Below are 12,956 nucleotides of genomic sequence, written 5' to 3' on the forward strand. Positions count from 1 at the left end.
AGGAACATTATCATTCTGGAAAATTCCACCTACGGTAAGAAACAAAGTTTGCATCAAAGGATGGACCTGATCATCTCTATACTTCTCCCCAGTGATCCTTCCTTTCAGGGTTACGATTGGGCAAGCAGAAAACTACGTTACGGTTGCCCATAGCATGACAGATTCACCTCCATACCTGACAGATGGAAAAACACAATCAAGATCATATGCATGTGCAGGTGTCTTCGAAATACAAACACGTCTTATTGTGGGAAAAGTGCAAAAGATGATTCCTCTGACCATATAACTGTCTTCCTCTTTCAATCAATCAGATTTTGAGACGACGTTTGGTATTGAATTTTGACAAGTGGCTAGAGAATTATTGCTCCTCCGTCTGTTTATGAAGAGGTCTCCTAATTGTAATTATTGACACTGAAGAATCCAGATCCTGATTGAGGTCTCCGGACATTTTAGCAGACGTTGTTTTCTTTTTAGACATTACAATTAGCTTTAATATCCGTCGATTGCTTTCATTCAGCTTTTCACTCCGTTCATTATTTTGCTTTGCCGAGGTCTGAGTATGCTGTCATGACTTTAAACGTCGTACGTCTAGAAAGGCCTAAAAACTGGAATGTTTCGGTGACAATTGCTCCAGCTAATCAGGTTCCAACCATTTGGCCTCTTTGAAAGTCTGTGAGATCTGACATTTTACGCTTTTGACAAAAATCCAAGACATATACAATTTCACTAAAGCAACCTCATACTACTATGATATATGTTTTTATATCAAAAAACTGAAAGCTATAATTATATTTTAATGCTTAAGAAACGCACTCTTAGATGTCACTTTCTCCAAGGTGTTTTCATCATTTTAATAACTACCTGTATATATATCATCTGTTCTGGTGGAATTCCTATCTTAATTGAGACGATTAGTATACATTCCAAAATATTATACGTTCACGAATATTAGCTAGCCTTTACCAAATGAAAGCCAACATAATTCAAAAAATGTATGAGACATTGCACAATATATATGTTCCATTAGAAGCCAAATGCCGTCGGAATGTTTACTAAAGATCCTAAATACAACTGAAATTATTTGTGATAGTTAAGGATAATTATTATTTAATCAATAAGAGGATATAAAACTTGGAAGAATTTAATATGCTTTTAGACACTTCATGTATATATAACAGGAATGCGTACGTTTCTACAGAAAAAAAATGATAATTATGCAATTGTAAACTAATTAAAAACTCCTCATTTAAAAAAATGACAAAAACTTTAACCTTTATATCCCGAATTTATATATAATCTACCATAAACTTTTTAATTTTTTATCATTAGAAATGTTTTCGTACGAAGTAATTCCAGTAAAAATATTGCTTTTAACACATTGACTGCCGTGTCACTCACATTCCCGTGACAGCATATGTTCTCGGTCAATGTAGAAAAACAAGCTTATGCTTAGTTTATAACTCCTTGTTTTAACATGTTCCTCAACACGTGAGTCGTCTGTGATTCACACATACTATCGAATTAGATATTTTATTCTCTACTACAGTTAAAAGAGAGCAAACAAGTAAGCATTTTATTAGATAGTGGTCCGAATCACAGACATCAATCATAGCAGCGAACATGTTAAAGCAAATGAATTTAATTAAAAACTAACAAATCTTAATGCCTTCCATCAGCTGCTATCTAAGGCTTGCTGTTGGCATTATTTTCCCATGTTCTTACCGCCGCCAGGTAAAACAAATATTATGAAGATATAAGCTTGATTAAAGCAGTGCTTTTAATACCTTCAGAGTATAAAGAAGTAAATGTCATTTTAAGTCTTAAACATTGATTTGTGAAATTCAAGATTTATTTTTTGAACCATCGACTATACTTCATTAAGATTATATTTCATTTACTGAGACTTTAAAGCATCATTTCTTATTTTTGATATATCAGACGAGTTACTAAAAAAAATTTTTTGACATTTATTGTCACGCCATGAGTGGATATAAATTTCTTGCAATAGTCTGAGCATTACTACAGATTCATCCGAAAGGTAGGCTGAATATAAATCAGGAAAAACCAAATACTACCAGAATGTTTACAGCAGCAGTGATACACAGCAATACCAGCAGTGAAGTTTGAGTCGTTTATGATACTCTGACAACAAAAAAGATTTATAAATGACTTTTTTTCGAAATTAATGAAAGCTGTGGGTGTGTATAATTTGTGCGAAAACTTAATTGAATAAAAAGAATTGCATTGGGGGAATTTTAGCCGTTTCAGAGTTTTAGAAAATGCAGAATAAATTTTAATAATGCAGAATGATGTGAAGCATTTTAAAATATTATGTCGATTATGATAATGGTATTTGTTAAAAGAGATCATTAACTAGAATAATAAGCGTGCATTTATATTTGATTTATTGCGCATTTAAAATAAAAGGAATAAATAAAATTATTTGGGAATTTCGCACATTTTGTTATAAACAGCAGATAACTTCACTAAGTAATAAAGTTCTTTTAAGTGAAAGACAAATTGTTTTTATTTTAATTTTTTAAGCTCAAAATATCTTGTAGTATTTTTCCCACATAAGATTTGACAAACTTTTCAAAAAAAAAATTACATAATAATATCTTCTTGAAGTAAAAACGTTATGAAGTTTCTTTGATGTCACATATTAAATTTTACAAATAATTACTTTATTTTTTATCTTAGTCTGAGAGTGCTTTTATTTTTATGCGATTTACTAACATATCCATTGATAGATTGTAATAACCCTCAAAAAAGTATGCCGTTTAAATGAATGTTGAAATAAGACGTGAAGTAGATTTCAGCTCTATCTTCGTTTATTCTGATGTTTGAATTCACAAATGTCCTCACACTTACAGTTCAACGAAGCAGCTGTAAAAATTTTAAAATAACGAAAAATATCTAATGTATTAAAAATGACACTCTCAAGAAATTATTATGTGAAGGTGTAAACACTAAGTGTCTTTATTTTTAACACAACTTTATTTTTCGGCGCAAAACCTTTATTTAAACTTTGCACAAAGCTGTAATTATTTATTAAAAAAAGAAATGTCTCTTAAGAAAAAAAAATGTTTTTCCTCCAATATTTCATTTTTATATTATTATTTTATTATTATTATTTAATATTTCCCACCTCTGCGCTAGACTATTTTAGAAGATGGCCCCATTTAGTAAAATTTATAAACTTAGGAATAAGGAAAATGCTTGAAATGGAATAGGAGGACAGATATATAAACACTGCTAAAGAAAAGTTTTAAATTATTCAAAATATTTTAATGAAACTATTAAAATAAAAACAAACTCACCTATCTATCGTCAATTTTCCTGTTATTCAAATAGATAATCTTTTAATAAAAAAATTAAATTCAAACAAATCGCAATTTTTCGTTTTTGAGCTTTAATATTTTACGATTGCTGAAGTATGAACGTATGTCGCCTTTCTGAGTTAAAACAGAAACTCAATTTCGAACAGCGCCTCGAACATTTTCTGTGGAGCATTCAGTGAATGCAATTTGTATACAAGAGCAACTTTCGCCATGCAATGCATTCTTAACCAATACCTATCGGTTCAATTTACTGTGTTACCTTGGCAATACTGATCGATTAGAATATGTTCGAAGATCGGTGTCTACTGGTGCTTAGAACCAGTCACTGTTGACAACAATAGAAAACAATTTTGCTTTCCTTTTTTTTAAAAAAAATATTTTCCTGATTATAGCTTTATTATTGTGTGAATTCGTTGGCTTTTGATATCACGGGAGAGATTGATAGATTGACATTTTCTATACCTAGATGAAAAGGACGTAGTTCGTGCTGTGGCATAACAAAAAGTAGATGCTCACTCAATTAAGCAATTTATTTATGTGTTCTGTCAGAATCAAGACCCAATCGATAAAAGTCTATTGAAAACACTCATCAATGAAGATAATTATGATAATGGATTTTTCATAAAATGGAGACCGATTTTTTTGTCCTAAAATGAATAATGCTGGCGTATTTTTTTCGAGATACTGCATTATATTGACATCATTAGAGGGTCTCATTCAGGTAAAGTATTTACTTAAAAACATTATGTTTCGGTTTACTCTTTTTTAATTTATATTTTGTAAGTAAAGCAGATGTTGCACGTGGATATATTTTTTATTTACCTATTTCTATTCTCATTTTTGATACAAATATTTATTTTTCTAAGGGTTTTTTTTTTAACATTTGCTTCTTAAGCATATCATTTTTTAAATTTATGAGTGGCTTAATTTACGACGAAATTGATGATAGCATATTTGATATAAATGTAATTTTTCTTTGTAACTATGATTTATAAAGCTATGGAAAGGAGAAATCGCATCATTTTTGGAAAAGAGATAAGCAATTATTAAGGAAATAACTTTTGAAAGGAAATGCTGTATGTTCAGGAATTGATATAATTTTATGTACCTGTGAATTGCAACCTAGTTATAAAAAAAACATAGAAAGTGAATTATAGATATTTCAATTTTATATTCTTAAAAGAGATTTTCGTCCGAATTTATAATTTTTTTAAATAATAAAGCGCAAACAATTCGAATTTTATGGCAGCACGGTAAAAATTTGAATTAAAAAAAACTGGGTCTGAAAACTACAGTAACAATAGAAACTGACACTTTTTGTATGAAATGTGTCCGTGAAGATTTATTTGTAATATTTGACAGTTGTAATAAATACGAGGGTATTTATTAAAATACTAATAAAGATAGATAGCTAAAATAATTATAATTAAAAATTTAAGTTCTCAAAGCTACGATTTCAACAAATAATTAAATAATTAGTAAACAAACAGTATACAAAGCTCTGAATATAATAATTGTTCAATGTGCAATCTAAATTAACAGTTCAATTAACAGTACAACTTATTTGTTCTAAATTTTTATTATTTGAGAAATTTTTGATTGAATATATTGGATAGCAATAAAATACTATATTGAATTAAGGATTACAAAATTCATTTCTTACAATTATTGAGGATATAAGGCATGGTCGTATTTAACTAACGCAAACAATTTGGAAATTTTACGTACATTTTAGTGCAAACTCAAAGGACCAAAATAAGCTCTAATTGTAAAAGGTGTTTTAGCTTCTTAATATGAATTAATTTCCCTATAAATAATACGGAATTCAAGAAACTAAAGAAAAATCAAAATTATTGAGGTTCGGAATAAAAAGAATGTAAATTAACTAGGTTTCATTGTAATTATTGATCGTATTAATTGTGTATTTTTATTTACTGCATACCTTATATGCAGACTCGCAGACTCATATAATTATGGGTTGAAAAAATGGGACTTCTCGAGTATTTATCATCGCATCTTCACAAAATTGGTATCGATGGAAATGGTTCAAGAACACAAATTTATTCATTCAGTAAACCAATAACCGAGTTACTTAGATAATTAACTGTTGTCTTGAAATTTTTCCATTATGAAAACTAAGATATTTCAATAATTTGATCTGACATACTTTTTTCTATATGTGTATTAAATTTCACTCCATAATTTGCAGTATAATTAATTTTTTACCTAAAACATCCTACTGAAAAGAGCCAATTATTCAGTATCGTATATTAAAAAACTCCAGCTTGTTAATATAAAATTAAGTTTCGCTTTTTTCGACTGGCACTTCAAAAAATAAACCGAACATATTTTAAGATTGATTTATAGATTAGAAAGATCTGATTATGCTTCTTTGAATATTTTACGGGGACGCTGTGGCCTGGTGGCAATATCTCGACCTCGGATCAGGAGGGCCTCAGGTTCGAGACCCAATTGCACCGAAGAACAGTCGCGTAAGTGGATCTGATGCACGCTAAATCCGCCGGGGCCAAAGGCTCTCCAGCTGGTGTGAAGCGGAAGCCAGGAGAGGGAGGTGACGGCTCAAGAACCATCCTCGTCATCTGACCACGGACCAAAATTACGAGGTACATCCCAAGAGTTGCTTTAAGCCCTTGAGTTGCTTTAAAACGGGACGTTAACATATCTAAACTGAACTAAACTTGAATGAAATTTTCAGGATTCCATTACTTTTGAAAATATTTTATAATTCAACAATCATAGTTAGTCTCGAATAAAAGACATTTTATTCATACCCAGAAATTTTGATTTGGAATGAAATGCATTTATTCCACCATATTTCCCTCTGCAATGACGGTTCGGGTAGTCAGTTACCTAACATTTAAGGGCGAGGAAAGTCGTTTCGTTGCTAAAAGTTCAACTAAGATTTAGTTGAACTTTTGAAGAAGAAATGAGTTTCCGTAATGCCCAATAGAAGCAAATGAATTTATAAGGTTTTTCTAAAAGGAGATTCTATTTTCAGGCTGAAGTGATTGTTAATCGAATAGGAAATTCATCAAAATGGGAATTTTTTTGTAAACATTAAAGATATGACACATTCAGTTTTCGACAGAGCTTGGTAGCATTTCTGTCAGATCAGATTTGAGTCAAAGCAAGTGTAAATGTTTGAATTTTTATAATAAGATTATAATAACAAATTTTAAATTAAAAAATAAAATTTTATTTCTAGGAGGAAATTCAACTGACGTTATTTACTTGAAGTAACTGCATAAAAATGGCGGGGAAATAATATTGGGAGTAAGCATGTTCCATTTTCTGTTTTTCTGGCACTGCAGTAGTAAAATCATTTCAGATCTTTGTACTCTTTCATGTTTTAGACTTTCCTGACTTTGAAATAAAAAGACCCTCTTTGATACTCTGCCCTCCTGTGTGCGAACACGATGAATGGATTAAGTTAGAGGGTTAATATTTGGCATGTGATTATATGCCAAAATGTTGACACAATCCATCTAATAGATGTGATGTATTTCAGTATAGGGAGTAATAGGGAAGTGCTCATATTAATCCATTAACCATCATATCCATTTGAACACTCTAATTTAAAGCAGTAGATGGATGGAATTTTGTATCACCAGACTTGAAGAGAGCTAAACAATTAGTATCAAGTGCCATGCGTTTCAGGGTATTATAGCTTTCTATTCGAATTCGAATCATACAATTAGCAGGAATGTATCAGATATGAAGAATCTATCATCTGTTTTCGAACGTATTAAGCTTATAGTGTTTGATTTTTTCAAAACATTATTTTAGTTTTCCTTAAGCAATTTTTTGTGCGATGAGATTGATTAATGATTTATTGTCTATTTTGAATGAGAATGATGGTAAAACAAAATCGGGTAATTCTTTAATAAAGATCTCATTTTGGTATATGAAATAAGTTAAAATAGTATTCTATATCATTCCCAGAATATGGAAAGAGGTTCAGTATTCATTAAAAAATGGATGCTTTTAAACTTTGAACATGAAAAAAGGAAAATGAATGCTTAAACAGCAAAACTTAACAAATGCGAAAAATGAATGTTTAAACTGAAAAACTTAACAAAAAGTTACTTTGATAAAAATGTATATTTAAATCGCACTAAATTGAAAGAATATTCATTTGGAAAAAAATTGCCAATTGTGTAGAACAATGCAATAAATGTAAAGAACAAAAATCAAATCAAATTGTACACAACTATTTTTAAAAATTACATTGAAAAATACAACACAAAAATTTGTAAAATGTCGTTATTTTTATTTATATGAACATCAATGTTCAGCAGTTTTATTTGAAATATAAAAAGCAATCTCAGACATTTGGAGTATGCTAATGATAAAATTTTATTTTAAAAGTTTATAAATATTCTAATTTTCACAAATATTGATGATTATATCTTGGCTAAAAAAGAGAGGGAAAGTGAAAGAAAAAGAAAAAAAAAATATATGTAACATATTTTGGTTGAAGTAGAATGCAGGTTCGAAGCAGTGAAGAGACTTGGTATTTTTAATTTCCTTTTATTCTATTCCGAGTGGCAGGCATGATTATATACAAGAAAACACAGCATGGCACAAAGCAGAAGTAAGAAGAGCGAAAAAAGGGCCGAACAGATGATGACTTGCCTTATATAACATAGGATTTCCGGCCACGGGCCGAGGGAATGATCTTTGACATCTTTTCAAGGGTACCGAAGTATCACTCTCATTTGAAACGTAGTTCTGATGGCGCATTATGTTACAAAATGATTAATTAAACCGAATGTGGAATTGGATCACGAAATAAGAGAATATTTTAGAATGAAGTTACGATGGGCTAAATTCAGATAAAGTTTTGATAATTAATTTGGATTAAATTAAGAGTTTAAAATATCATTACATATATATATAATTATTTTTTAGAATTCACATTTCAAAAATATAAATATCCCTGTTTCTAATGAAAAATTCTGATGATGAAATACTATAAATGTTAAAATATTCGAATAAAAATGATTTTTTAAAAGAAAACAATTCATTTTCTTTTAAAATGTTTTCATTTAAATTAAAATTAATGTTTATCGGACCAGAATTTCATAATAACCATTAAAGTACGAATTTCACGAATCGTGATCGACTATTTCGCAATCAAAATTCAGATTATATACTGTCCTCAAAAAGCGAATGTTGCCGGTCGACTCTGACAATTTTTCAGATTTTCCTTAATATTTTGAAAACTATAACGAAATATTTTTTGTATTAAGGCATTTAAGCATCGTAGCTTAACTGTAAAAATTTTACTATATTCAAATTCGTTTTTTTTTTCACCGTCGTGTTTTTAAAAATATATTAATATTTTTATTTAAGAATTATTTTATTATTTTGCGCAGAAAGAACATGTTCTTTTATTAAACGTAAATATATTGTAAAATTTATAATTTCTGAAATATATTCAAAAAAATTAAATGTCCCGTTAACACTGGAAGTATCATTTTCAAGACCCCCGCAACTCTTGAAATTTCCATTGGAGCACCAGCAAAAATCCTTTGACAGCCAATTTTACGAGGGGAAATAATTGTACATAATAGTAAAATTTCGATGTAACAATTTATTAACTATATAGAATAATTGAATAAATCTGCATCCTCGAGTCATTTCATCAGTACTAGTTTTGTGAAGATGTACTAATAAATAGTCGAGTTACAGAAACTTCCCATTTTGTTGTTGTTGATGACAGCTTTTCTTGAGATTAATTTACGCCTCTTTTGAATTTTTCCTAAACTTGTAAAGTGAGGTCTCGGCCTCGGTAAGTTCCAGGTTCGAAACCCAATTTCACTGAAGAATAATCGTGTAAGAGGGGATGATTCATGTTAAATCCTTTAGGGCTTAATCATCCACCGCTGGTGTAATGTAGGAACTTGGAGTGGGGATGCCAGCTGAGGTGTTGTCCTCTTCATCTAACCTCTTCTCAAAAGTAGGAAATTCTGTTCCAAAATATTGCTTTTTAAAAAAAGGGGAGTTAGAATAACTCACTTAAACTCCTCATGGTCATCAAATTTCTAAACTATATACGAAATCATTTTGAAAATCACTTCTGAAACTTGGAACGTTTACAAGAAGATAGTACAACAATTTTCCTCTCATGCAGTTTTAACCTTGCAATGTATGATTTTTTAATTACATAAATATATATTGAAAAAATATATTTCCTTTTCATAACAGTGTACATCAATAAAAAAATTACTTAAAAATAGATTTTATGTTTTACTATGTTTCTTTTGACAAAAAAAAAACTAAACTGTACCGATTGGCGACACCATACAGCAACATCTATTTTGTAGCTATTAATTGACTTTTCAAATGTTGTGTAAATATTTTTTTTTACTTTCTTATAAAATTTTATAGCATAGATTTATTATATATTACTTTTATATATTTATTATTTCATGTTATACAATAGGATATGTTAAAACCATCAAAATATAATATGAGATTTAAGTATAGTATCAGCATATCTTTTGAAGATTATTTAAACAGTTAGTTTATGAAAAAATAGCTTGAGGTTTAAATCAGAACAGACAATTTTATTGTTAAATAAATCAAAACAGTACTTTAGATAATGCAGCTTTACGTAGAAATTAAAGTACATGCACTTTTTGAAATCTATTTTAAGTAATAATTTTAAAAATAATTCTTGTTCTCATTCTAGCATAGAGGAGCATTGCATTTGGTGCAATTGATTATAGTAGAACCTTTACAAGACGACATTTTACAGCGCTATTTATTCTCGATATTCTCCTGCCAATGGTTAATATTGTCAGACCAAACAGTTGCTGTTGCGTTTCTTCAGAAACAGATTTCCCCTTTTTTAGTGTCGGCTCCTTCTCCTCTTCAATTCAGGGCCTACCTCGTTTTGTTGATCGAGTTGGACCATAAGAACACAAGGATTCAGTCCAACTTAGTCTAAATTAAAAAAACTTCATTTCAACTCCTGTGCTTCCAAGTTGTTCCTTTACACGTTTGGACGATAACCAAGCATTTATGACAGCAAGATCAACTAAATGATAAAAGATACAAAAGTACAACTTTTTACTTCTCATAATTGTTTTACACCTTCCAGTCAAGCTATCTAAAAGAAATGTTTTTGTTTTGCACATCGCCCACAATGTAATTAACCCTCCAGCTGCGTATCCCGCGATTTCCGCGGGTTGGCAATCCGTCTATTTTCTGTTGCATCCTTCGTTTTTCGCAGTTAAAAGTGTTTATTTTTAAGAATACAGATTTTTATTATATTATATTTTTGTCGTGTAACATATGGTATCAGTTCACTTTCTTTGAATAATATTTGAACTTATTTACAAACATCGCATCTAAATAGTGATTTTAAAGAATTACGCAGCCAGAGGGTTAGTTATTAAATCAAAGAAAACCAGAGGCACCAAAAATGTTTTAAAAAAAAACAGTAGGTCTTTTGGTAAAAAAAATTTCCAACAGGAAAAAATTATTATTTTGATTAATTTTGTCATTTTAGTCTGACTTTCTCTGCTTCTAATTCGTATTTCTGCAGCTACAGACAATAACTCAAAATAGAATTGCTATTGTCATCTATTGGTGAATTGAAGGGTTAATGGCAGGATTTCAGCTTTTTTCCATATTTGCAGTCTAATGTTGTTGTTTAGAAACATTTATTGCAGTTGCAATAGGAGGAAGAAGATGTGTAGTCAAATGGAGAAACTATTTCATCGTACAAGTTTTTGCATCAGCAGCAGGTTGAACGGCTATATCAAGACAAATCTGCCATTCGTAAGGCCAAACTTGAAAATTGACAGGGATCTGGGTTAGAACGTCGCCTAAAGCACTGCCAACTAATAAACTAATCATTTTTATTGGAAAATAATACAATTTGAAGAGCAATTATTTTACATTCATTATCTTACAAAATAAGGCTTACAAATACACGAGCAAAATTCAGAAAATGGAAAAACATCGTAAATAAATCTTTATAAAATGAAAGCAGTATGAGCGAAAGCACTCTCGACGTACGATCGATTAAATTAGTTTCTATCACGCAAGCATAAGTACTTATGATGTTTTACAACGAGGAAATATTCCATAACAAAAAAATGACTTATCAATATGGTAAATAACTACCATGAAATAAAAAATTATCGATTTGTGCTGATGCAATAATTCTGTCGGAAACCGTGGGAATTGAATGCAAATTGACTGTCTTGATTACTTCTTCTGAAAGGAAAAAACATAATGATTTACTTGGAAGGAAATTGGATTTTCTGATTTTTCATTACCTTGTTGTAGAGAAATAATATTTATAAAGGATATAAACTGAGTATTAAAAAAAAAGAAAAAATTCTTAAATGATTTCTCATTATTTAATACATGGTTCGTTATTTTCTTTATTTCTTAAATGCATAGATGAATGAATCCCCCTTAGAGAAAAACATTAAGTATTTTCCAAATTGTTCATAAGTTTATAATTATGAGGCCTTTTTCATTTAATACTATAAAATTCGCGAGGAAATGGTAAAATTTTGGAGAAAATTATACAGTGAGAACAATTCATGTTATCCCGACAGAATATAAAATATTTTATCTACAACTAGTCGTTCACACTTGAGTGGCATTTTCCTCACAATCCATTTGCTCGGCAATTCAGTTATGACAAAAATTATGTCTGCCCACTCGAAACGACTTATGCGTCTATTGGATATTTCTAATGTTTTCGGGGGGGGAGGGGAAATGATATTGTTAATGTAGTATTAGGAAGATCCAGCGTTTTTCACTTATTTTGGCAATTTTTTATATTAAAACAATCCACTTTTATGAATAATGAATTACTAAATCGTCATCCCCCCAAGGGCACCTTCGAAATGAGGATGAGATGCTTCCGGCACGGTGGTTGGATCTCGCCATCCTGGAGGGTACACGAAAAGGTGGGGATCTGGCTCCTCCCCTCGATGATGGGGCGTGCTTCCTTAAGATGGGTTGTACCGTAGTCGATGATGGCCTTTAGAACTCAATCACAGTTCCCGCCAGCACTGCTGTTGCAACGGTCCGGTCAATCAGTATTTATTATCCCTGTGCCTTCGGGAGGATCGGATAGTCAGTGATATGACTTATTAAATCGTCATTATTACAAATAATCTTCCTTTGATAATGGAAACACAGTATGAAGTGTTTACACTATAGTATATTTCATATGCAAGTGGACATTCTTCTTTTAGAATATCGAAACTAGTATTGCTTACGTGAATCAATGCATCTTATAGCAATTAAGAGATGCCTGAGAGAGAAAAACATTACTTCCAAGAAGTAAAAACTTCTTCACATTAATTAGTCTCTGCAGACGTTTGTCTTCCTTAGGTGACAACAAATGTCCTGATTCTGAGGTACCCATTGATTTATCATCGCTTTAAGGATACATTTCCCTATATCATCTTTTCTTTGCTTTTCTATTCCATCATTTGGCGGCAAGCGAACGAGCTCTCCGTGAGAAGCTGTTGCCATTCTATTTTCTTCTTGCTTTCCATGAACAACCAACAATGTTATGTGCTGCCGTGGTTATCAACCCATTTGACTAGTGGTGCA

The 12,956-nt window shown here is 30.6% G+C and overlaps 1 protein-coding gene across 1 annotated transcript in view; it reads right to left on the reverse strand.

Moving 5' to 3' along the window:
- LOC129958050 (calpain-B-like) overlaps nt 1-3,442 on the reverse strand; it is a 97,745-nt gene extending 94,303 nt beyond the window's left edge. The window contains exon 1 of the mRNA XM_056070199.1: nt 3,321-3,442. The gene's annotated coding sequence lies outside the window, so the exon portion shown is untranslated. The remainder of the gene's footprint in view (nt 1-3,320) is intronic.
- Nucleotides 3,443-12,956: the final 9,514 nt, after the last annotated feature.

Source organism: Argiope bruennichi, chromosome X1, assembly GCF_947563725.1.
Source record: "Argiope bruennichi chromosome X1, qqArgBrue1.1, whole genome shotgun sequence".
In the NCBI taxonomy this organism is placed as follows: domain Eukaryota; kingdom Metazoa; phylum Arthropoda; class Arachnida; order Araneae; family Araneidae; genus Argiope; species Argiope bruennichi.